Source organism: Schistocerca americana, chromosome 1, assembly GCF_021461395.2.
Source record: "Schistocerca americana isolate TAMUIC-IGC-003095 chromosome 1, iqSchAmer2.1, whole genome shotgun sequence".
NCBI lineage: Eukaryota > Metazoa > Arthropoda > Insecta > Orthoptera > Acrididae > Schistocerca > Schistocerca americana.
In genome coordinates, this window is record NC_060119.1 from 757,388,521 (window position 1) to 757,413,194 (window position 24,674).

The following is a 24,674-nucleotide window of genomic DNA, read 5'->3' on the forward strand; positions in this document are numbered from 1 at the left end:
AAAAAAAAAATGGCTCTGAGCACTATGGGACTTAACATCTTAGGTCATCAGTCCCCTAGAACTTAGAACTACTTAAACCTAACTAACCTAAGGACATCACACAACACCCAGCCATCACGAGGCGGAGAAAATCCCTGACCCCGCCGGGAATCGAACCCGGGAACCCGGGCGTGGGAAGCGAGAACGCTACCGCACGACCACGAGATGCGGGCAAAAAAAAAAGGCTCTGAGCACTATGGGACTTAACTTCTAAGGTCATCAGTCCCCTAGAACTTAGAACTAATTAAACGTAACTAACCTAAGGCCATCTCACACATCCATGCTCGAGGCAGGATTAGAACCTGCGACCGTAGCGGTCGCGCGGTTCCAGACTGTAGCGCCTAGAACCGCTCGGCCACAACGGCCGACAGTGGACAGCAGATTGTATCTGAGTACACAAGTGAAACTTCAGCATCTCGTAGCGTATCTATACTTTTTACGTAGTTGTTTCTGTGTACTTTTTGGAGTAAATTTACTCTTGACCCTAGCTTGTTTGGTAGGCTTATGCAGTACTGATTAAATGACAGTATCCGATCACTGGTAACAGTAAATATTTACGGAATACTTATAAGGAACTTAGACGACATAAAAAAAATAGAGATATATTGGTGTGATCTGTGTCTGGGTTTGGTGGAGTCTCCATAAGAAAAAGTACTCATTCAGTATTGTCAGAACACTTGGGAGTTTATTCTAACAGTGCTGCATGTCTTTGTTCGGATGTGTTAATGGCAAGTCGTCTGCGTACTGAGTTTTCTTGGAGGCAATAGCTGTCACCTCGTTGACTTAGAAATTGGACAGAATATGTGCCAGTACTGATTCCTGAGGCAGCCTATTGTTCAGGGTTCTCCATCTGCGAGATTTTCCATTTAGAAAAACTAAAAACCATCCATCAGAGAGCATGTAGTGTAGTAGTCATAAGCTATATAACATGGGTGTTTGGGGCATCAGACCATCTCTTCATATTGGAACGTAATATACCGTCAGATCTACGAAAGCTGCACCGAATTGAAGCATCTGTTGAAATCTAGATTGAATCACTGTTGTAAGCGTTAGCACCCGACAGGAATATCAACGGTTTTTCTGAAGCGATCCTGATTAACGGGGAGTATTTTATCGTGACCTAAATACACTGGTACACTGGACACAAAGTGTCACTGCTGTTTCAATGAAACTTGGACAATACATAGAAGGAGTTACTGCAGTATGGTACAGAACGTAGCTGAGAGAAATGTGGAATCAGATTAACAGAAATGACATTTTTGTTCAAAGACAATAATTGCACTGAAGTCACGGCGATGCATGATGGTCCTCTTGACATTATAAACGCCAGGACATGGTAGTTAACAGGGCATATTATCATCATGGACAGCAGTGCATAATCTGTAACATGCTTCCTTGCTGGCAATAAGGTTGATAAGCAGTTCTTGTGGTAGTGTAAGGTGCCAGTATTTGGGCACTTATACGTTAGCTTTCCAACATTAATATTAATAATAAAGGGACCGGCAATGGCATCAGGTCAAGACTTTATTGACTTATGATGAATATGAGGCACTCTGCATGTCTGCTTGATTAAGTTACTAACTTAAAGCGTTGGTGAAAAGTGTCGAAGTTGAGAATTATGGATATAAAGTCTGCAGCTGGCCGTAGCTAACCAGGCCGCCGTGGACGGCAGGTAGCGGTCACCGGAAACGCGGGACAATACGGCGCCTTTTGCGGCAAGCCCGCCCTCCGGAGCCACCTGTGCTGGGCAGCACAGTTTGCCTAGGGGTGATATCATCGACACGATCATTGGATAGAATCTCAAAAATGGCGTTGGAGGGATTTCGGCGAAGTTAGAGCGTTCGACATTTGTCGAAATTGAGTATTCTTCTGCCGCGTTTTCGTACGCGTAGAAGACGGGAGAATTGTGGAGAGGGGTCTTCGCCTTCAGCCCTCGAACGGTACGGACTTAGAGGCGGCGTCTTGGCCATCGTTTTCGAAGGGAGCGGACTTCGTCTTGGACGTCGGCGAGTTAGGACGCATCCTGCGAGATCTAAGACATGAATTGTTCACCTGTGCAGAATAGTGCAGAGAGGGATTTGCAGGATTTGTGCTGTCCTATTACCTCAGACTGGGAGTGCTGTGATTCGGAGACCGCAGAGCCGTCCGAATTATTGGTATCTTCAACAACATAGGGCCATTTTGAGTGATTGCCTACACTTTAGGTGTAGGATTGAGCACTTTTTATTAGGTCTACACGACGAGGTTCAGCGCGGGAGATAAACGGTCTGTATCGCAGCATTGCACCAACGCGCGGTCCATGCAGAGTTCTGCGCTTAGATCTACCTCCTTGTGTGCTCAGAAGCAAGATTTTCACCAACGTTCAACCACTTCCAACAACTGATCTAGTATTCTTAATCTTGTAGCTATCTTTGCGGGGTGCTGAGTATTCATCAAAGTGGCTGCCGGTAATTGCGGCGCGTAATTGCAAATTAGTTAATGTGTCATTGTCAGCAGTGTGTGGTTCGTCAAAGAAATTCACATTTTTGTAAATTTTGTCAGTTGTGGGAAATATCAAAATTAATTGCCAATATTACAATTGAATTGTCGACTTCATTGTAGCTAGCATTTAACCTGTCCCTGTACGCTTTACATGTACCATAGTCGCTGCACAGCTTGCCCAGGCGGGAAAGAAAGAAGGTCTGCGATCCTGTATGTCAGCGACGGACAAATAAGTTTACATTAGGCTATCCATTCCCACACCAGAGCTGCTGACAACTGATTGATGGTCGTTGATGCATTCGGACGTGCTAAAATACGTCTCTTCAACATATGCAACGCAGGTAGAGGGGAATGGGACACTAGTCCATTCTCTCTTTCCAAGAGTTCCTCGATCTAAGCTCTTCGATGTGGTCGCGTATTGTCATCATAAAAATGAAATCAGGGTCAAATGCACGTGTGGAAAGCTGCACATGGGGAAGAAGTGTAGCCTCACAGTAACGTTGACCGATAGATCGAACATGATCGGTTTGTTCAGGTGTTACGGTGTGGTGAGGCGCAATGTTGCGTGTGCGTACTGACCTCCAAATCTTTGAATACGATGCAGTTACCTGTCAACGTTATTGCAACACGGTACTCCTTTCCCACGCGCGTCTTTTTAGGGGTGAATTCGGCCCTGACTCATCTTTACGGATTAAAATGCGCGACCGCATTGAACAGCGCAGGAGGAGGAGGAGGAGGAGTAGGAATTCTTGGGATGAGAGAATATTCAGCGAATGGACTGGCCTGCACGTGCCCAAGACTTATGTCCCAGCGAGCACGTCCGAGATGCATTGGGGACACGTATTACAGCACGTCCACGTGTACCAACAACCACCCAGAAGTTGTCTACTGCGACTGTAGAGGAATGGCACGCCCTACTGCAAGAACTCATTATCAGTTTTGTGTCTAGCTTGGAAGGACGTTGCAGAGCATTTGCTGTCGTCCGTTGTGGTAACACACTCTATTAAAAAACCATGTATCGCCTTTCGTAGTGCCTAGGGGACGACCATGAATCGCGTTGACTTCATTTCAGTTATTGTCTATGAACAAATGTGTCATTTCTGTTCATCTCATTGTGTATTTCTTTCAGCTACAGTGGTCCAAGTTTCATCTAGCTGTATTGCTTGGCAATGTCGCATCATACGAAAGTTACTTTCGTCCTTACTTTTTCCACACGATTGAGATAATAATAATAATAATAATAATAATAATAAAGAATAAAAGCCCAGACACGTCTGTGTGGTAACCACCGGTACTCTGGCCAGCGTCTGTCACCAATGGTGCGGCTGATACGAGCTCCAGGAACTGAAAATCCCTGGTTCTACCAAACTGGCGCAAGCCAGACGAATTATAAACATAATGGCAAGTACACCTAAAAACAACATTACCCCAGGTGGACGATCCACCCGTCGCAAGACGGCAACCAGGCACTCGGATTCTGGGGGACCTGGAGATGTACTAAAGGGCGAGTCGGAGCGCTCTGGCAAACTACGCAAAAAAACACACACATACTTTGGCACCTTCAACATACAGACACTAATACAAACGGGAAAATTACACAATCTAACAACGGAACTCACCAGTCAAAAGATCTCGATCCTAGCGCTACAAGAGACAAGATACACGGATTCAGACACAATAGACTACGGAAACTACAGATTCTTCAAGAGTGGAATCAACAGGAAAATCGGCAAAGGAGGAGCACTCCTCGGCATGGCCTTCGCAGTAAACAAAAACATCCTAGACTCAGTAAAAGAAGTCAACGCGATCAACAACAGGCTCATGACCATGCGAATCAAACACGCCAACAAGAACTACACCCTCATCAACGTACATGCCCCCACGAACGCAGACAACAAGGACAAACCAGAAGAAACAGACAAATTCTGGGACAAACTCGAAACCACCCTGGCAAAAATACCCCAAGACAACGCGAAAATTCTACTAGGCGATTTCAACGCACAAATCGGCAGAGAAAAACGCTACAGAAAAACAGTAGGAAATTTCCCTGCACACAAATTCACCAACAAAAACGGCACCAGACTGATCGAACTCTGCCAGCAAAACAACCTCAAAATCATGTCAACCTCCCTGATGAAAAAGCCCAAGAAACAAAAGACGTGGCGATCACCAGTCCACTCACTAGGCGAATTCCAGATAGATCACGTGGCAATCTCCTATGAATACCAGAAAGAAATCCACGACGTCCAAGTGAGAAAAGGCGCCAACATAGATTCGGACCACTACCTAACAAGAATCAAAATCAAACTCACACCAAGAAGACAACACAAAAAGAAATTGACCTCACCGAAATTTGATACAAGAAAGATCAGAGAATCGAACATCACAGAACACGGAAAAACAAGAGGCGAAAGACTGGACCAGCTTTAAACAAAAAATTGTGAACACAGCCAAAGAACTGATCCCGCTGACTAGAAAACCCAGGCACCCTTGGTGGAACACTACCTGCGAAATCGCCCTACAAAATCGAAGAACAGCTTTCACAAACTACAACAGCAACAAAACACAAGAAACACAGGACAACTTCTATGAAATTCGAAGAGAAAAATCGAAAACAATAAGACAAGAGAAACGCAAATACATTAACGATCAGCTAAACTCCATCGAAGAAGACTTCAGAAATTTCAACACACGGGATTTCTACAGGACGTTCGCCAACCAAGTCAAAGGATACTCACCACAGAACCTCTGCTTCAGAAAATAAGAAGGAAAACTGGCACTTACCAACAAAGAAAACTGTGAAGAGCTCGCGAAGTACTTTTCAAAATTACTAAATTGCCCAGAACCTAACTCAACCTTCGAACCCCGAGAACCGGCCAACGCACCGGAAGACTCACCATCACCAACAAAAGAAGAAATCCTCCACTGCATAAAGAAACTGAAAAACAACAAGGCAGCCGGTGAAGACGGAATAACGGCAGAACTGCTGAAGAACCTAGGACCAAACTCGCTAAACGAAATCACACAAATCATACAGAACACCTGGACAACCGAAATCATACCTGACGACTGGAAGACCGCATTCATTCACACGCTACACAAGAAAGGTGACAGGACAGACACAAACAATTATAGAGGAATTTCCCTGCTACCGGTCATCTACAAAATTCTATCAACCTGCCTTCTCACCAGAACGCGAGGACAACTGATGTACCAAGCGGGTTTCAGACCCAACAGAGCCTGCCCCGAACAAATCTTCAACCTGAAATCAATCATAAAATCCCACATGACAAGCCCCAAAAAAATCATCTGCACTTTCGTCGACTTCAAAAAGGCTTACGACTCGATCGACAGAAAGTCCCTCATCCAAATCCTCAGAGAAAAAGGCCTAGACCAAAAGACCCGAAGACTAATCGAACAGACACTAACCAATACAAAATCCAAAGTCAAATTCATGGGCGAAATCTCGGACCCCTTTGAAATCCACACTGGCCTAAGACAAGGAGATGGACTATCCCCGTTATTGTTCAACATCGTCCTGGACAAAGTAATGAGCGAATGGGAAGCTGAAGTCAGGAGACAAAACACCTGGAGACCAGTCACATTAGGAAGGAAAAGACTGGAAATCCCTTACCAAGCATTCGCAGACGACCTAGCGATACTGACCTATGACCCAACATCAGCAAAAACACAGATAGAAATCCTGAAAGAATGCGCCGAGAAAGTCGGCCTACAAATCTCTTTTGAAAAAACGCAAGTCCTAACAAGAGAAGGCGACGACATCACAACCAAGTACGGCAAAATTAAAGGGGTCACACACTTCAGATACCTAGGCGAAATCATCAGACCGACCGGAACAGAGAAACTGGCTTACGAAGACAGACAACAGAAGACACGGAAATCACTAGGCATGGTACGAAACGTCTTCAACAAACAATGCATTTCCAGAAGCACCAAGATCAGACACTATAACACAGTGATCAAACCCGCCGTACTGTATGCCAGCGAAACACTAGCACTCAACAGGAAAATCAAAATTGAAGAAATCAAAAAAGAAGAACGCAAAAACATGAGGAAAATTTTAGGAGGAATACCCACACCAGATGGCTACAGACTACAGAAGAACTCAACAGTAGAAGCATATTCGAACATCGAGAACGATATGAGAAAAAGGCGCCTTAAATTCTACGGACATTTAGATAGACTCCCTGAAACAAGACTCACCAAGAAAATTCTAGAACACATCAAGACAGTTAAAGTCTCGACACCCTGGATGGAAGGAGTCCGAAAAGACCTACGAGCAATTGGCACCACAAACACCACAGAAAGAAGCACCTTCCAAAAACACATAGACAATTGGGAAGTAAAGTCAGAAGCGCTAAAACAGCGGACCAAACAAGAATGGTCTGAGGAGAGAAAAGAGGCCCTTTCCAAGAGAATGAAGGAGTACTGGAAGGACAAGAAGAACAAGCCTTCAAAGTCATAAGCTTAACGATTTCCTTTTAGGGAAAATTCGCCAACAATAATAATAATAAAGAATAGTCCTCCGGTATGTTCTGCCAGTCGTAAAAGGCGACGAAAAGAACAAACCACTAATAGGGCTAACCCCCCTTTTAGTGTGATTAGTTGGTTCAGGACAGAACTAATGAAGCCTCGGACAAGCGCTGTCATGGTCGGGGACGACGCTTGAACCCTATGCCCGTCCACAATGGTAACGACACTGCTAGCCACACGGAAAATGATTTAAATCCAAATAGAGGTGTTTTGCAGGATATGCTTTCTGCAACCACTCTAGAAGGAAAACAAAGACAGAGGATGAGATGGTCAGATGAAGTTAACCGACACCTCATATTCTGTTATTGCCATGCAAAAAACTTAGGAACCAACACAACTGGATACAGATCACAAGTATACGCACCATTTATTACCAGATACCCATAATTAAAATTTTTAACAGAACAACGACTAGCTGATCAGACCTGTATAATAATCAAAAATAACAGGATACCCCAGTCAGAATTAGAAAACATCAAAGAACAAGTACAACAAATACTGGAACAAAATAATGTGCAATCAGAAGAAGAAGAAAATACAGTAATGGACTCAAACATCCCAGAGCAAACGAACAAAGAACAATACGCATCAATTAAACAATCAGAGGAAAACGAAATCTTAAGACAGCCACCAGAACAAGCACAAATAGAACACGAAGTGACACACATGTTAGATATAGAAGAAAAATTTCAGCTGACATATATAGAACACAAAGACACAAATACAGACATTAGACCATTCTTGCATAGACCACCAAATAACCCACAAGTCGAAACAACAATAACAACTATCAACACAATCATACACAACGAAATAAATGAAAATACAACTATGGAAGAGTTACAACTACTGGTTTATATAGGAGCACTCACTACACTAAATATACACACTAGGCAGAGATCAGAACCAACCAACACACAGAAGAAACCCACAAAACCAGCATGGCAACACAGGCTACAGATCAGAAAAGAAAAACTGAGAAAAGACATCGGACAGCTAACACAATTTATAAGAAATGAAATATCACACAAAAAACGAAAAAGGTTAGCTAAAATCTCACAACAAGAAGCGATAGAGCAATTAGATGAAAAGAAGCAGAAATCACAAGCATTGGCCAAACGACTTAGAAGATACAAAAAAGTAAAAATAGAAGGAAACAGAACCAAACATTCAGCACAAACCAAAAGAAATTTTACCAGACAATAGATAACACACACACATTAAAATAGACAATCCACCAAACATAACAGACATGGAACACTTCTGGAGCAACATATGGTCAAACCCGGTACAACATAACAGGTATGCATGGTGGATACAAGCAGAAACAGATACATACAAGATGATACCACAAATGCCTGAAGTGATAATTTTGCAACATCAAGTCACCCGAGCAATTAATTCTACGCACAATTGGAAAGCCCCTGGAAAAGATAAAATAGCAAATTTCTGGCTAAAGAAGTTCACCTCAACACATTTACATCTAACTAAATTATTTAACAGTTACATTGCAGACCCATACACATTCCCTGATACACTTGCACATGGAATAACCTATCTGAAACCTAAAGATCAAGCAGACACAGCAAACCCAGCCAAATATCGCCCCATAACATGCCTACCAACAATATACAAAGTATTAACTTCAGTCATTACACAGAAATTAATGACACATACAACACAGAACAAAATTATAAATGAAGAACAAAAAGGCTGTTGCAAAGGAGCACGAGGATGTAAAGAGCAACTGATAATAGATGCAGAGGTGATATATCAAGCTAAAACTAAACAAAGGTCGCTACACTACACATACATTGATTGCAAAAAAGCTTTTGATAGTGTACCCCACTCATGGTTACTACAAATATTGGAAATATACAAAGTAGATCCTAAATTGATACAGTTCCTAAACATAGTAATGAAAAATTGGAAAACCACACTTAATGTCCAAACAAATTCAAATAATATCACATCACAGCCAATACAGATTAAGCGTGGAATATACCAAGGAGACTCATTAAGTTCTTTCTGGTTCTGCCTTGTTCTGAACCCACTATCCAACATGCTAAATAATACAAATTATGGTTACAATATTACTGGAACATAGCATCAGAAAATCACACATTTGCTATACATGGATGATCTAAAACTACTGGCAGCAACAAATCAACAACTCAACCAATTACTAAAGATAACAGAAGTATTCAGCAATGATATAAATATGGCTTTTGGAACAGACAAATGTAAGAAAAATAGCACAGTCAAGGGAAAACACGCTAAACAAGAAGATTACATATTGGATAACCACAGTGACTGCATAGAAGCGATGGAAAAAACAGATGCCTATAAATATCCAGGATACAGACAAAAAATAGGAATAGATAATACAAATATTAAAGAAGAACTGAAAGAAAAATATAGACAAAGACTAACAAAAATACTGAAAACAGAATTGATAGCAAGAAACAAGACAAAAGCTATAAATACTTATGCTATACCAATATTGACCTACTCATTTGGAGTAGTGAAATGGAGTAACACAGACCTAGAAGCACTCAATACACTTACATGATCACAATGCCACAAATGTAGAATACATCACATACATTCAGCAATAGAAAGATTCACATTAAGCAGAAAGGAAGGGGGAAGGGGATTTATCGACATAAAAAAACCTACATTATGGACAAGTAGACAATTTAAGAAAATTCTTTATCGAACGAGCAGAAACTAGCAAAATACATAAAGCAATTACTCATATAAATACATCGGCCACACCACTGCAATTTCATAACCACTTCTACAACCCTTTAGATCACATAACATCAACAGATACGAAGAAAGTAAATTGGAAAAAGAAAACACTACATGGCAAGCACCCATATCATCTAACACAGCCACACATCGATCAAGACGCATCCAACACATGACTAAGAAAAGGCAATATATACAGTGAGACGGAAGGATTCATGATTTCAATACTGGATCAAACAATAAACACAAGATATTACAGCAAGCATATTATTAAGGATCTCAATACCACAACAGATTAATGCAGACTTTGCAAACAACAAATAGAAACAGTAGATCACATCACAAGCGGATGTACAATACTAGCAAATACAGAATACCCCAGAAGACATGGCAATGTAGCAAAAATAATACATCAAAAACTTGCCATACAACATAAACTAATAAAACAACACGTTCGCACATACAAATATGCACCACAAAATGTACTGGAGAATGATGAATACAAATTATACTGGAACAGAATCATTATAACAGATAAAACAACACCACATAACAAACCTGACATCATACTCACCATTAAAAAGAAGGAATTAACACAACTAATCGAAATACCCATACCCAATACAACAAATATACAGAAGAAAACAGGAGAAAAAATTGAAAAATTAATCCAACTGGCTGAGGAACTCAAGGACATGTGGCATCAGGATAAAGTTGACATTATACCAATTATACTATCAACTACAGGAGTCATACCACACAATATCCACCAGTACATCAACGCAATACAGCTACATCCTAACTTATATATACAACTACAGAAATCTGTAATTATTGATACATGTTCAATTACCTGAAAGTTCCTGAATGCAATGTAACATATACTGTACAGTTAAAAGGAAGTCACGCTTGATCAAGGTCCGCGTCACTTTCCATTTTTAACCAGACATAACGTCTGAGAAAGGAAAGAATAATAATAATGAAAAACATGAAAAAGCTGACAAAAATGCCATTACATCCCTTCAGTGTGTTTTCGATAAAATCTGGAAAGAAGAAGAGATGCCCACAGAATGGAGAACAGCTCTCATCCACCCTATCCACAAGAAAGGTTTGAAGACAGACCCCAACTATTACAGAGGAATATCACTGCTGGATATAACATACAAGATTCTTTCTAAAGTCCTTTCGAACAGGGTAGAGCCGCAATTGGTCTCGCAAATCGGGGAATACCAGGGAGCTTTTAGAAAGGGTAGATCATGTTCGGAACAAATACTAAACCTCAAAAACATCATGGCATACCAAAAATCAAGGGCAAAGACATACGTAATCTCCTTCATTGATTTCAAAAAAGCATATAATTCGATTGATAGAGAATCTCTGCTATCAGTCCTGGAAGAAATGGTTTTGGATAAGAAAACAACTAATATTATAAAAGCGATCCTTGCAAATACATTTGAGAAAGTTAAGTTGCGGGTGAATTATCGGAACCCTTTGAAATAAAAACGGGAGTTCGACAGGGGGATGGGCTCTCACCGTTGCTGTTCAATTGTGCGCTTGAGAAAGTAGTCAGAGAATGGAACACAAATATTAAGAGTGGTATAAGACTGGGTTGCAAAAAGAAGAACCTTAAAGTAAATTGCATTGCTTTTGCAGATGATATGGCAGTGTTTGCTGAAACAATGAAAGAAGCACGGGAGCAAATCCTTGAACAAAAAGAAAACAAGCAGCTAAAATAGGTCTTCACATCTCCTTTGAAAAAACTAAGATACTGACAAACATCAAGCACTCATGAAAATACTTCAAAGTTCAAGAACAAAAGATTGAAATAGTAAAGGAATTCAAATATCTCGGAGAATGGATTAGTTGGAATGCTGGGGAAAGCAAACCAATGGATTCCAGAAAAAATAAACTTGAATTGGCCTTCCAACTAACAAAAAATACATGCAACAAAAAATCCCTTTCATGGGGATCCAAAATTACACATTACAAGACAGTGATTAATCCAGAAGCACTGTTTGCAGCAGAAACACTAAACATGAATTTCAAATGCCAAATGGAGAAACTTGAGCTAAAGGAAAGAAAAAATTTAAGAAAAGTCGTAGACCAAAAGACAATAAGATTATATGCATAAAAAATGAAGCTCTCTACAAGAAGGTCATCTTCTCAGAATGAATTCCAACAGACTAACCAAACAAATGTTTGACCTTTTCCGTAACCGCAAAAAGAAACCCAACTGGTTTAAAGAAACTGAGAAAGACCTAGTAGAATTAAATATTTCAGAAAATTCACTTATCAATAGAACAGCTAAAGTTGTAAGTAGGCTGTTTAGGTTTTTATATTGGTAACGCTACGTAGTGCTCTGTATGAAAATCACTGGATGTGCTGTGTACAGTCTGTGGCTGGGTGGCATTGTTGGAATAATCGCTACTGTAGTGTTGGGCAGCTGGATGTGAACAGCACATAGCGTTGCGCAGTTGGAGGTGAGCCGCCAGCAGTGGTGGATGTGGGGAGTGAGATGGCGGAGTTTTGAGAGCGGATGATCTGGACAGAGACAGTAAATTTGTAAGACTGGATGTCATGAGCTTGAGCTGATGTGTATATATATATATAATGACTTTTGAACACTATTAAGGTAAATACATTGTTTGTTCTTTATCAAAACCTTTCATTTGCTAAGTATGCCTATCAGTAGTCAGTCCCTTCAGTAGTTTCAATCTTTTATTTAGCTGGCAGTAGTGGCGCTCGCTGTATTGCAGTAGTTCGAGTAACGAAGATCTTTGTGAGGTAAGTGATTCATGAAACGTATAGGTTATTGTTAGCCAGGGCCATTCTTTTGTAGGGATTATTAAAAGTCAGATTGCGTGGCGCTAAAAATATTGTGTGTCAGTTTAGTGTTGATCAGAATAAGTAAAGAGAGTAATGTCTGAGTACGTTCAGTTTTGCCGACCGAAGGTGGCCGTGCGGATCTAGGCGCTGCAGTCTGGAACCGCGAGACCGCTACGGTCGCAGGTTCGAATCCTGCCTCGGGCATGGATGTGTGTGATGTCCTTAGGTTAGTTAGGTTTAACTAGTTCTAAGTTCTAGGGGACTAATGACCTCAGAAGTTGAGTCCCATAGTGCTCAGAGCCATTTGAACCATTTTTGAACGTTCAGTTTTGCTCAGCTGTTTGAAAAGCAAATAATGTAAGAGGTTTTTCCACACAGTCATTCATTAATTTTTCTAAGGGGACGTTTCAAAGTAATTACTAAAGATGAAAACATAAGGTTCCCAGACAAATCTACACAAAAGTCCAATCCCTTAATCTCGGAAGAAGAGAGGAAAAGAAGATTAGAAAGAATGAAGAAATACTGGGTCCTAAGAAAATAACAACGCACAAAGAAATGATTGATCCAGCGTATTCCAAAGAGTGTGAAACGAAAGAAGAAGAAGAGTGAAAATCATCTTACATGTAACTTTTCTTTGATCAACATTCCATCGGCCATAACTATATTTCGTAAGTGAAATTCTACCTTCTGAAAATATCGTTCTGCAGAATTAGACCAATGCGAAGGTATTTTCTTCCTCTCTTGACAAAAAAAAATCATCATCATGATCATTTAAGACTGATTATGCCTTTCAGCGTTCAGTCTAGAGCATAGTCCCCCTTATGAAATTCCTCCATGATTCCCTATTCAGTGCTAACATTGGAGCCTCTTCTGATGTTAAGCCTATTACTTCAAAATCACTCTTAACCAAATCCAGGTACCTTCTCCTTGGTCTGCCCCGACTCCTCCTACCCTCTACTGCTGAACCCATGAGTCTCTTGGGTAAACTTGCTTCTCGCATGCGTGCAATATGACCCCACCATCTAAGCCTGTTCGCCTTGACTGCTACATCTATAGAGTTCATTCCCAGTTTCTCTTTGATATCCTCATTGTGGACACCCTCCTGCCATTGTTCCCATCTACTAGTACCTGCAATCATCCTGGCTACTTAAATAAAAATCGTGTCCGTTATATTGTTGCTTAATCAGGCTATTTACAGTATTTGCGTAGATATCCGCGTTGAAACAGCAACTCTGTAGGTTTTGGTGCCATTCTACGGCGGACTCCCAGCGGGCGAAATTTCGCGCCTCGTACAGCGCAGACAGAGCGTGGCGCGCGGTGGCCGTCGTAAAACAGAGGCGGCACCGGCGGCCCAGATAAATGCAAATGCCGGCGTCCGGGCCCCGGGCCGCCTCCCGTGCCCTGTCCTCTTCATTTCGCCGCTCCGCCGGGTATTGATTTGTATCTGCAATCAATCTCCCGGTCGGGCGAGGGGGCGCGCCCGCCCGGCTGCGAGTCTCTCGTCTTCTTTCCGAGTGCCATCCGCGAGCCATTTGTATTCTTCTGCCCGCCGGATCAGGAGCGCCGCTCGATGCGGTTCTCTCTTTCCCGATTAGAAGAATCCTCGATACAAAGAGAATGCTCATTTGGAATACGGGAGCAGTTGTCGGAAGTTTGAACGACGATTTGGCGTAGCCGCGGCCGGGGCCTGCTTTGGAAAGCAGAGCAAATAAGCAGCCGGGAGAGAGGCCGCACCGCGCCGCGCCGTCTTTTCCGCAGCCCCGACTGAGACGGAGCGCTGCTTTTACTTGGCCGCGTAAAGCCCGTGCTTTATGGCGTCGCGTCCCGGCCGCTACTGCTGCCAGATGTCGAGTGGCCGTCCCAGAGCCGCACTCCACGCGAGGGGAGCCACAGCGCAGGCCGGTGACGGCTGAAAGAAAGTTAAATATCGCACGACTGCCATGTCCTTATTCGTTCCAAAAACACGAGTACATGTTAGGAAGCTTGTGTCGTTATGTCGTGTCACGGCATATTTATTGCTGAGCCTACATCTGCAACATCTATAACGGGAAGACAGCATGGAAACGCAATTTTTTCTGCTGCATACGCTGACAGTACTGATTCAGCAGTAACATGTCTTTACCTCCCTTATAGTCTTTCGCCTTTACTACGTAGTCTTTCGCCCTTACTGTTCAGTGTGCATATCGAAAAAGCGATGCCAGAAATAAAAGAAAGATTCATGAGTAGAATTACACTACTGGCCATTAAAACTGCTACACCACGAAGATGACGTGCCATAGACGCGAAATTTAGCCGACAGGAAGAAGATGCTGTGATATGCAAATGATTAGCTTTTCAGAGCATTCACACAAGTTTGGCGCCGGTGGCGACACCCACAACGTGCTGACACGAGGAAAGTTTCCAATCGATTTCTCATACACAAACAGCAGTTGACTGGCGTTGCCTGGTGAAATGTTGTTGTGATGCCTTGTGTAAGGAGGAGAAATGCGTACCATCACCTTTCCGACTTTGATAAGGGTCGGATTGTAGCCTACCGCGATTGCGGCTTATCGTATCGCGACATTGCTGCTCGCGTCGGTCGAGATCTAATGACTGTTAGCAGAATATGGAATCGGTGGGTTCAGGAGGGTAATACGGAACGCCGTGCTGGATCCCAACGGCCTCGTATCACTAGCAGTCGAGACGACAGGCATCTTATCCGCATGGCTGTAACGGATCGTGCAGCCACGTCTCGATCCCTGAGTCAACAGATGGGGACGTTTGCAAGACAACAACCATCTGCATGAACAGTTCGACGACGTTTGCGGCAGCATGGACTATCAGCTCGGAGACCGTGGCTGCGGTTACCCTTGACGCTGCATCACAGACAGGAGCGCCTGTGATGGTGTACTCAACGACGAACCTGGGTTCACGAATGGCAAAGCGTCATTTTTTCGGATGAATCCAGGTTCTGTTTACAGCATCATGATGGTCGAATCTGTGTTTGGCGACGTCGCTGTGAACGCACATTAGAAGCGTGTATTCGTCATCGCCATACTGGCGTGTCACCCGGCCTGATGGTATGGGGTGCTATTGGTTACACGTCTCGGTCACCTCTTGTTCGCATTGAGGGCACTTTGAACAGTGGACGTTACATTTCAGATGTGTTACGACCCACGGCTCTACCCTTAATTCGATCCCTGCGAAACCCACATTTCAGCAGGATAATGCACGACCGCATGTTGCAGGTCCTGTACGGGTCTTTCTAGATACAGAAAATGTTCGACTGCTGCCTGGCCAGCACATTCTCCAGATCTCTCACCAATTGAAAACGTCTGGTCAATGGTGGCCGAGCAATTGGCTCGTCACAATACTCCAGTCACTACTCTTGATGAACTGTGGTATCTTGTTGAAGCTGCATGGGCAGCTGTACATGTACACACCATCCAAGTTCTGTTTGACTCAATGCCCCGGCCTATCAAGGCCGTTATTACGGCCAGAGGTGGTTGTTCTGGGTACTGATTTCTCAGGATCTATACACCCAAACTGCGTGAAAATGTAATCAATTGTCAGTTGCAGTATAATATATTTGTTCAATCAATACCCGTTTATCATCTGCATTTCTTCTTGGTGTAGCAATTTTAATGGCCAGTAGTGTAAAATTCCGAGTGAAAGGATATAGGTGATAAGATTTGCTGATGACATTGGTATCCTCAATGAAAGTGAGGAAGAATTGCAGTATCTTTTAAATGGAGCGAACAGTTTAATGAGAACCTACACTCAGATGACGGATGTCATGGGATCCACATATGCACATATACACATGCCGGTAGTTTCGCGCACACAAGGAATAAAAAGGCAATGTATTGGCGGAGCTGTCATTTGTGCTCAGCTGATTCATGTGGAATGTTTCCCGGCGTGATTATGACCGCACGACTGGAACTAATACACTTAGAACACGGAGTGGTAGTTGGAGCTAGACTCATGGGACATTCAGTTTCGGAGATTTTCAAGGCAGTAAATATTCCAGTGCCTCTCCTGGGCTCGTGACCATATCGGTTGGACGCTAGACGACTGGAAAATCATGGCTTCGTCAGATAGTAAGAGCTGCTTGTAGAGTTCGAGTGTGGTACAGAACCCACTAAGCCAAGGACCCAAGTTGTCAACAAGGCACTGTGCAAGCTGGTGGTGGGTCCACATTGCGTCGGCTGTGATTACATAGAATGGACTGGGTCCTCTGGTCTAACGGAACCGATCATTGATGGAAATGGTTACGTTCAGCTACTTGTCCCCAAACAACGATGGAATTCTTATGGATGAAAATTGCGCCATGTCACTGGGCCACAATTGTTCGCGATTGGTTCGAAGAACATTTTGGAAAGTCGAGCCGATGATATGGCCACCCAGATTGCCCGACATGAATCCCATCAAACATTTATGGGACATAATCGAGAGATCAGTTCGTGCACAAAATCCTGCACTGGCAACACTTTCGCAATTATGGACGGCTAAAGAGGCAGAATGGCTCATTGTATCTGCAGGGGACACCCAACGACTTGCTAAATCCATGCCAGGTCGAGCTGCTGCACAACGTCATGCAAAAGGAGGTCCGATACGATATTGGGAAGTATCGTACGAATTCTGTCACTTCAGTGTAGCCTGTCTTCATCCACACTTGCAGCTACTGGTCATTACACGAAATCCTTTCGATCATCAGACGACAACACTACCCTGGCACAAGCAACATCGACAGCGAACGATCCTATAGTGCTGCCAATCCTTTCTCATAAATGGTTTATGCACACGGGTCCTATAACGCTTCCTTGGGATACACTCCACGTTAATTTCGATTATGCTGAAAATTCTCCGTCAGATATGACATACTAGGTTATATTAGTCACTTACTGAACGAGCCAAACGGATATCTGAAAATACCTTGATTATTAGTCGACGACGCGGTACAGTATCGAAAGCTTTTCGGAAACCTAGTAAGACAGTCTTTCTGTTTACCTACATCTACTACGTGTGCGATAATAACCCTGGATTCGGTGTGGGGCGGTGGTGGGATGGGTGGATTGCTGTGGCCTGTTATGGGTTTGTGAACCACTGAGGGCTACAACGTTTCTAGGTCCCCTGTTTAATACACAACATATATGTGAGATAACGTGTGTGAATAAAGCAAGCTAAATTTCACACTGTGGTTTTACTTGAATTCGTACTGATTTTTTTACAGAAGTTTCTTTTCGTTATAGAATGTATCCTAGGATCCTGAAACTGTTCAAAGTTAGCCGTATTGTTCTAGAATTCCGTCCATCAGTTATTTGTCCTTTTTATAAACAGAAGTGACCTGTGTTCCTTCCCATTCACGCGGATGTAAAAGTATTCGCAAGAGACTCTCTATACATACACTGTCCAGTTGCATTAATGTGATCTCGTGTCATAAATCTGAATAACCACCTTTTGCAGCGCGAACCGCTGCGAGACGTGCACGAAAAGAGTCAGTGAGGTTCTGGAAGGTACCGGCAGCGGTGTGGAGCCATGCCGACTCAAGTGCTGTGGCCAGTTACGCTAGGTTTCTCAGTTGAGGAATCATTGCGCGAACAGACTGGTCGAGGTGGTCCCACAGACTGTCGATAGGAATTAAGTCCGAGGAGTATGGTAGCCATGCAAGTTCGGTGAACTACTGGTGCTCTTCGAACCACGCACGTACACTATGAACTGTGTGATACGTTGCATTGCCCTGCTAGTAGATGACGTCGTGCCGAGGAAAAACAAACTGCATGTAGGGATGGACATGATCCCCAAGGGTAGATGCATACTTGTATTGATCCATTGTGTCTAATTGCACAGAAGGATTCCCCAGATCACGATGCCCCCTGATTTTGCTTTCAGGCGTATCGCGTCGTACACGCCAACGGCCGTCTGCCCGATGGAGCATAAAAGGTGATTCTTTTGAAAAGACCATCCGTCGTCACTCAGTGGACGTTCAATTTCGGTACCGGCTTGCGAATTTCAGCCTTCTTCGCCGATGAAAAGTTGTCAGCGTGGGTGCGTGAAGTAGGCGCCTGCTGCGAAGGCCCATGTACAGAAACGTTCTCTGCAAGATCGTTGAGGAGACACTGATGGTGGCCGCATGTTTCATCTGGGCGGTCACTTCCTCAACATTTGCACACCTATTCGCCCGTACACACCTTCGCAGCCGTCTTTCACCGTTGTCTACGGCTCGTGGTGCAGCACAATTGCCTCAGCGCCGGTTTTGGATAGCGGTATTTTACCAACACAGCGCCACATGAACAGTTTACACACTTAGCTGTTTCAGAAATACTTCCACCCTTGGCCCCAAAGCCAGTGACCATGCCCTTTCGTACGTCAGATAAATCGCTCTGTTTCTGGAGTACGACAACGACTGCAATGTTTTCTGTGTCTTCCCCGACACGCTTTATATACCCTCCACTGCTAGTGCTGCCACCTGCCGTCTGTGAGAGGTTGTTGCACGCTGACGTCGGAATTAGGCGGTAGTCACGTTAACGCACTAGGAATTGTAAGTTTTGCAAGATACAAATGAAACTAGATTGTCGTCGGAGCATTGAACTGTGCATCATCACAGCAATCTTATCGTTATTCTCATAGATAAGGTGATAAGCAAGTGTAACCGAGACATAAAAGCTTCCGTCCACAAACCAACACGGATTTGGAAACCAACAATTGCACGAAATTCAGCTTGCCTTCTATATTCTCTTACGCCAAAACACGATGTATAAGTCCAAGAGCGTAAACTTGGTGGTGGTGGGGTGGTGGTGGTTAGTGTTTAACGTCCCGTCGACAACGAGGTCATTAGAGACGGAGCGCAAGCTCGGGTTAGGGAAAGATTGGGAAGGAAATCGGCCGTGCCCTTTCAAAGGAACCATCCCGGCATTTGCCTGAAACGATCTAGGGAAATCACGGAAAACCTAAATCAGGACGGCCGGAGACGGGATTGAACCGTCATCCTCCCGAATGCAAGTCCAGTGTGCCGTAAACTTGGCATCAGTTGCAACCAAGTACGGCAACACCACAGAAGTTAAATACCAGGTCAAATTATTGGAAACTCTAGCAACGAAAGAGTGGCTAACAAAACACGTGCAGAAAAAGTACGTAAAGCCTACACGGTTACCTGGAATATGTACAACAAAAAACTGCTGTCCATTAGAGCCAAATTTTATCACTCTCCTACAGTCCTTCTTAAAGAAGCACTCTACGCAATGGTGACGTCGTCATGAATTACCAACGTCAAAGATATCGAGAAAATAGAACGAAAAAGATTGAGAAAAATATTTGACTCAAAATTCGATGTGGTATCTGGAGGCCCAAAAGTTCAGAAGAACTGTATTCGCTGACTGAGCGGTTCACCTCACTTGCACAGAAAAGACGTACGAAATCCTAGTGTCATAGAGCACGAATGGATAACGCTTGCTTGACCAAGAAAATCTTCCACATCAACGGAACCCGACAATCCAAAATATGCTATCAGATACCCAAAGTGACCTCACAGAAATCGGTACTGACCGACTGCCGACTACACGAACTACATACAGACACAAAATCAGTACACACAATTTCATGCCTAAGACGCAAGAGAAGGAATTTGAAAGTTAAAAACGCGTGGACGTAAGAGATAAGAGAGGCCCAAAATGAAAGGATGCGGAAATTTTGGGAAGATGAGAAGAACAAGAAAGACAATGCTAAGTAATGGTTCCATGTGCTCTTCAGAGGAAAAACGAAGTATATATATATATATATATATATATATATATATATATATATATATATATATATATATATATATATATGACCCAAATATTTAACTGTAACTGCTTAATAGCATGTTGGTACATCTTTGAAACGTAGTACAATAGCATTTCTGAGTGGTATGGATTCAGTGAATCCTTGGTAGGTTTCCGGAGCTATGTGGCACCGGATGTATACCCACAGGTAACGTAATTCTCCTAAATTTCGGATGGGTGGCTCGTGGGCGCGAAGCTCGCGACCGACAGCATCTCATAGGTGTTCCATCGGATTCACGTCAGAAGAATTTGGTGGTCAAGACATCAGTGTTATTTCACAATCATGCTCTTAAAACGACTGCAGAACGATTCTAGGCTTGTGACATGGACAGTTATCCTACTTGAAGATGTCATGCAGTCGGTGAAGACATCAAACATGAATGGATGGATGTGGTACGTAACAATCGTCGCGTAGACGACACTGTCATAGTGCCTTTGATTACTGTCACAGGTTCCATTGACGCTAACGCGAACGTCTTACATGGCATAATATTGGCCCCTCCGACCGACGTCTGAGTGCGATGTATGACGTCGTATCCGGACACGAACATTCATCTGGTTTAACAAGAAACGTGATTCATTTCAATTGGTTCACGACCCAAATTCGATGATCCCATACCAATGCAATCGTAACTGGCTAAGCAGTCGGGTCAACGCCCACGTTGACAGCTATGGGTATTCTACTGCTGAACCCCACGTCAAGAATGTGTGCTCAATGATGCTCTCCGAAACACTTGTTCCTGCACCAGCACTGTGGTCTGTCGTCAGATGTGCTACAGATCGCCGCCTGTCCTACTTTGCTGCCTCTACGTTCTGTGATGAGGCGCGGACATCTAAAGCCTTGTGGTCCACTCGTGGTTTCATATTCCTTCATCTACTTCTCATAGACGCTCACGCCAGACCAGCTGTTCGTTCCAAGTCGTCGGCTCATAACAATCTGTCCTTTGTCAAAGTCGCTTATGTCAGTATAGTGGCCCGTAGCGCTGCTATAACGATTCCTCACTCACCTATGCTACGTTTACTTGCTTTCCTTATCGCATTACGTGAATACAATACCACAGAATAGATTCGGTCTCATGGTAATCAGTGGGGATAATGCTTGGTTTGATCAGTGATACCGTATTTCTCTTATTATATGCCCTCGTGATCGTGATGGAAAATCTAATTTGGAGGAAGAACTATTTTTTCACTCTATGATTTCTATACGCTTCGTACTGCTTAAATGAACTCGTAGTGAACACTGAGCTCTCATCTGGATAACGTATATCTCTTTCGTTAATCTTACTTGGTAAGGGCCCTACATCAATGAATAGTACTCAAGAAACTATCGAACGCGTATTATCTAAGCGACCTTCTTCATACAAGAGTTACAATTGCTTGGAATTCCTGGTATAAATCTCATCTAGCTGCTGATTTATTTGGCGGTAGAGCCACAGAAGTTGTCTAGTAGGTCAGTTATACGTATCGTGAACAGTGGTGGCCCTATCACACTATCTTGAAGTACGCTCAGCTGGCGACTCCAGTGAATGGAAAGCACTCAGTCTGGCGGCCCGTGTGCTGTCACTCACACACACACCCATCACATGCGCCCGTTGTCCTTTGTTTGTTGTATATAAAGCTTTTGTGATAGGATGTACTGCTTTGGCAGCGCTGCATCTCACCTGTTCTTCGTGATGGAGGTTGTCGCTGTGACATTGATGCTGTTGTCATTCTGTTGGCTCTCTTATGAACACGCCGCCCACAACTGCCGTCAGCTTCAGTATTCTCTTCGTCCTCAAATCCCACATACCCGATTGTAGGAGCAAGGAGAAGATTTTTCTACCTGGAACAGAGATGATGACATTGATGAAATTTGATTTCATTATGTTGATAAATGTTGGACAGTGACGTAAGTCAACCACTGACTTGATGTGTGCTGTAATTTTGTTTCGACACCATTTTAACTAATTCCTGTTGTTTATATTTTCGCTCGACTAGATAAACAGGAATACCAAATTGTCGCAGTTTTGTTTTGGCCGATTTTGGCAATGAATAGTCATCCAACTCTGGGGTATTTCCTTTTTAGTTTTCAACATTTAGCAAAGCGATGACTGAATTTAATCGTGGTCGCACTGCTTTTGAATATAATACACGCGAAGCATGTCCTAAAACTTCAGAGTCTAAGAGAAACCTAAAGAGAGTGTATAAAATATTATTGTACAGTGGTCAATTATACGACCCTATAGCCATATCAGAAGACAGAGCGCTGCACGATTTAGCCTACACCAGGAATTTATTCGGAATAACTTCGCTCAAGGTTGATGCCACAATTGTCGAATGCTGATAAACGCACGTAAAATGCTAAACTGTTTATCTTTGCTATAACTGGACCCTCTAAGCAGAATCAGTCTGTTGTGTGCAGATTTCTTACTGTGTACGAGATCTGGGTCTATCACTTCATCTCATAAATGAGACTGGAATGCAAGCCTTGGGTGGAAGTCGGTCAGCCTGCACCAGAAGATGCAAAGCAGATTTCCTCTATCGGAATTATAATATTTTTTCGGATGTAAAAGAGTTACGCTTTGTGGACTATCCTGAAAATGGTAAAACAACTACCATCGTGTACTATGAAAGTCTGCTGGATCAACAGAATGAAAAAATATGTGAGAGGATTTCGAAGTGAAAACAATATCGTCTTTCATGAGGACAAGGCCCCTGTTCACAAAGGAGTTTTGGCTGTGGCTCTCTTGATGTTCAAGTTCACGACAACGTTTTTTCTTTTCTTTTTTCGTAAGAGTTCTCGGAATAGTGTTGCTAGTCCTATGCAAAATACCAATTCTAGGGCGTCAGAGGAGAGGAAACTGCGAAATTAAAAACCAAGACATAATTACTTAGCTAAACATTGGAAAATCAGTAACTAAGAGTTTTCCTAGTTTGTGAAAGCTGATAATGTTAATAATCAAATTTGTGTCTTGAATACGTTTGGAGCCGATTGCAGGCATAGTTCTCAGAGCTTCTAGAATCCTCTTGAGATTCCTGAATTAATTCATTCAACCCTTCCCTTCCCGTCTCCTTCAAGAAATTTAATCACCCCCACTCACTCCCATCTGATGACGTTTGTGTTTGGCGCTCGCCAGAAATATCTGCAAAGTTTTCTTCGGGAAGGCTGATACAATCCTCTGTGTCAGACAGTCGTATGCGGGCCTTAAACCCTCAGTACGTGATATTCCGTAATAGGTTTGCTCCTGGACTTGGTGGCAACTGACGTTGCGGCTTCCTATTGTTCTCTCTTTCTGGCGTCACAGAATTTGTCACAAGGCATTCACTCTCTACGCCATGTTTACTGAGTACGTTTGGTGCTGGTATGAAGCTAGAGTGACTGATCTACAGATGTGTGAAATTATATAGTCCAGTCCGGCCATCAAGGGGCGTTAGGCGGGTGATACTGATACACTCTCTCCCAACCACTTTGACCTATCTTTCGGCCTCTTACTGGCTCTCTCAACTGATCATGTTGGCCCCTATAATGGGGAGATGTGTCAACGCTGCTGCCTTTGCTGACCAATCCTTCTGTTTGCCAAAACTAAAGGAAACTGCAGGTCGCACGAAACGACATTTGTTCTGGAAACCATTGGCACCAGATTAATGACAGGGAACGCTTCACGGTCGGCTGTGGACGGGACAAGGAAAGATGGTTGACGCTAAGTTGACATTCAAAACTAGAAAAGACGTCTTTCAACTGATTTCTGTGGGGGACTCGTTCAGTTACCTGGGACTGCAATTTTATACTTGTGAGAGCAGCCACTTTCGCCAGAGACGGCAAAATGAGGATCAGCTTCAGTTTCTCTCAGGAACGCTAATAAAACCATCCTGTGACTTCACACTTTGATGAACGTGATTATTCCAGGCACCGACCCAGGCCTGCCTTTTTGCAGGAGTCCTTGTTGGGGTGCTGTCAACACTGAGCAATGTACACTGACTTAGCAAAAGCCACGGGATATGGGGATACAGATGGCGCAGGTGTGTTCTATGTGCACCATACTCCCCTCGTGCCAACTGAATTTGTATAGGAAAACTTCTGAGAAGTGGATGTGCAAGTGCTTTTTATGTAACATGCAACGTCGTCGTGAGATGATGCCTTTCGGCGTATGGCGGCCGATGCCCGACTGGTGGGAATTTCGGTTTGGGCATTGGTGCAGGAAACTCGGCTTCATACAGTCAACGGTGTACAGGGTTTAT

General features: G+C 43.2%; 1 long non-coding RNA gene across 2 annotated transcripts in view; it reads right to left on the reverse strand.

Moving 5' to 3' along the window:
- The window catches only part of LOC124545364, a 453,450-nt gene that overhangs the window by 187,765 nt on the left and 241,011 nt on the right, over window positions 1-24,674 (reverse strand). For both annotated transcript variants that reach the window (XR_006967609.1, XR_006967610.1), the window contains one exon: window positions 22,118-22,278. This is a non-coding gene — a long non-coding RNA (uncharacterized LOC124545364). The remainder of the gene's footprint in view (window positions 1-22,117; window positions 22,279-24,674) is intronic.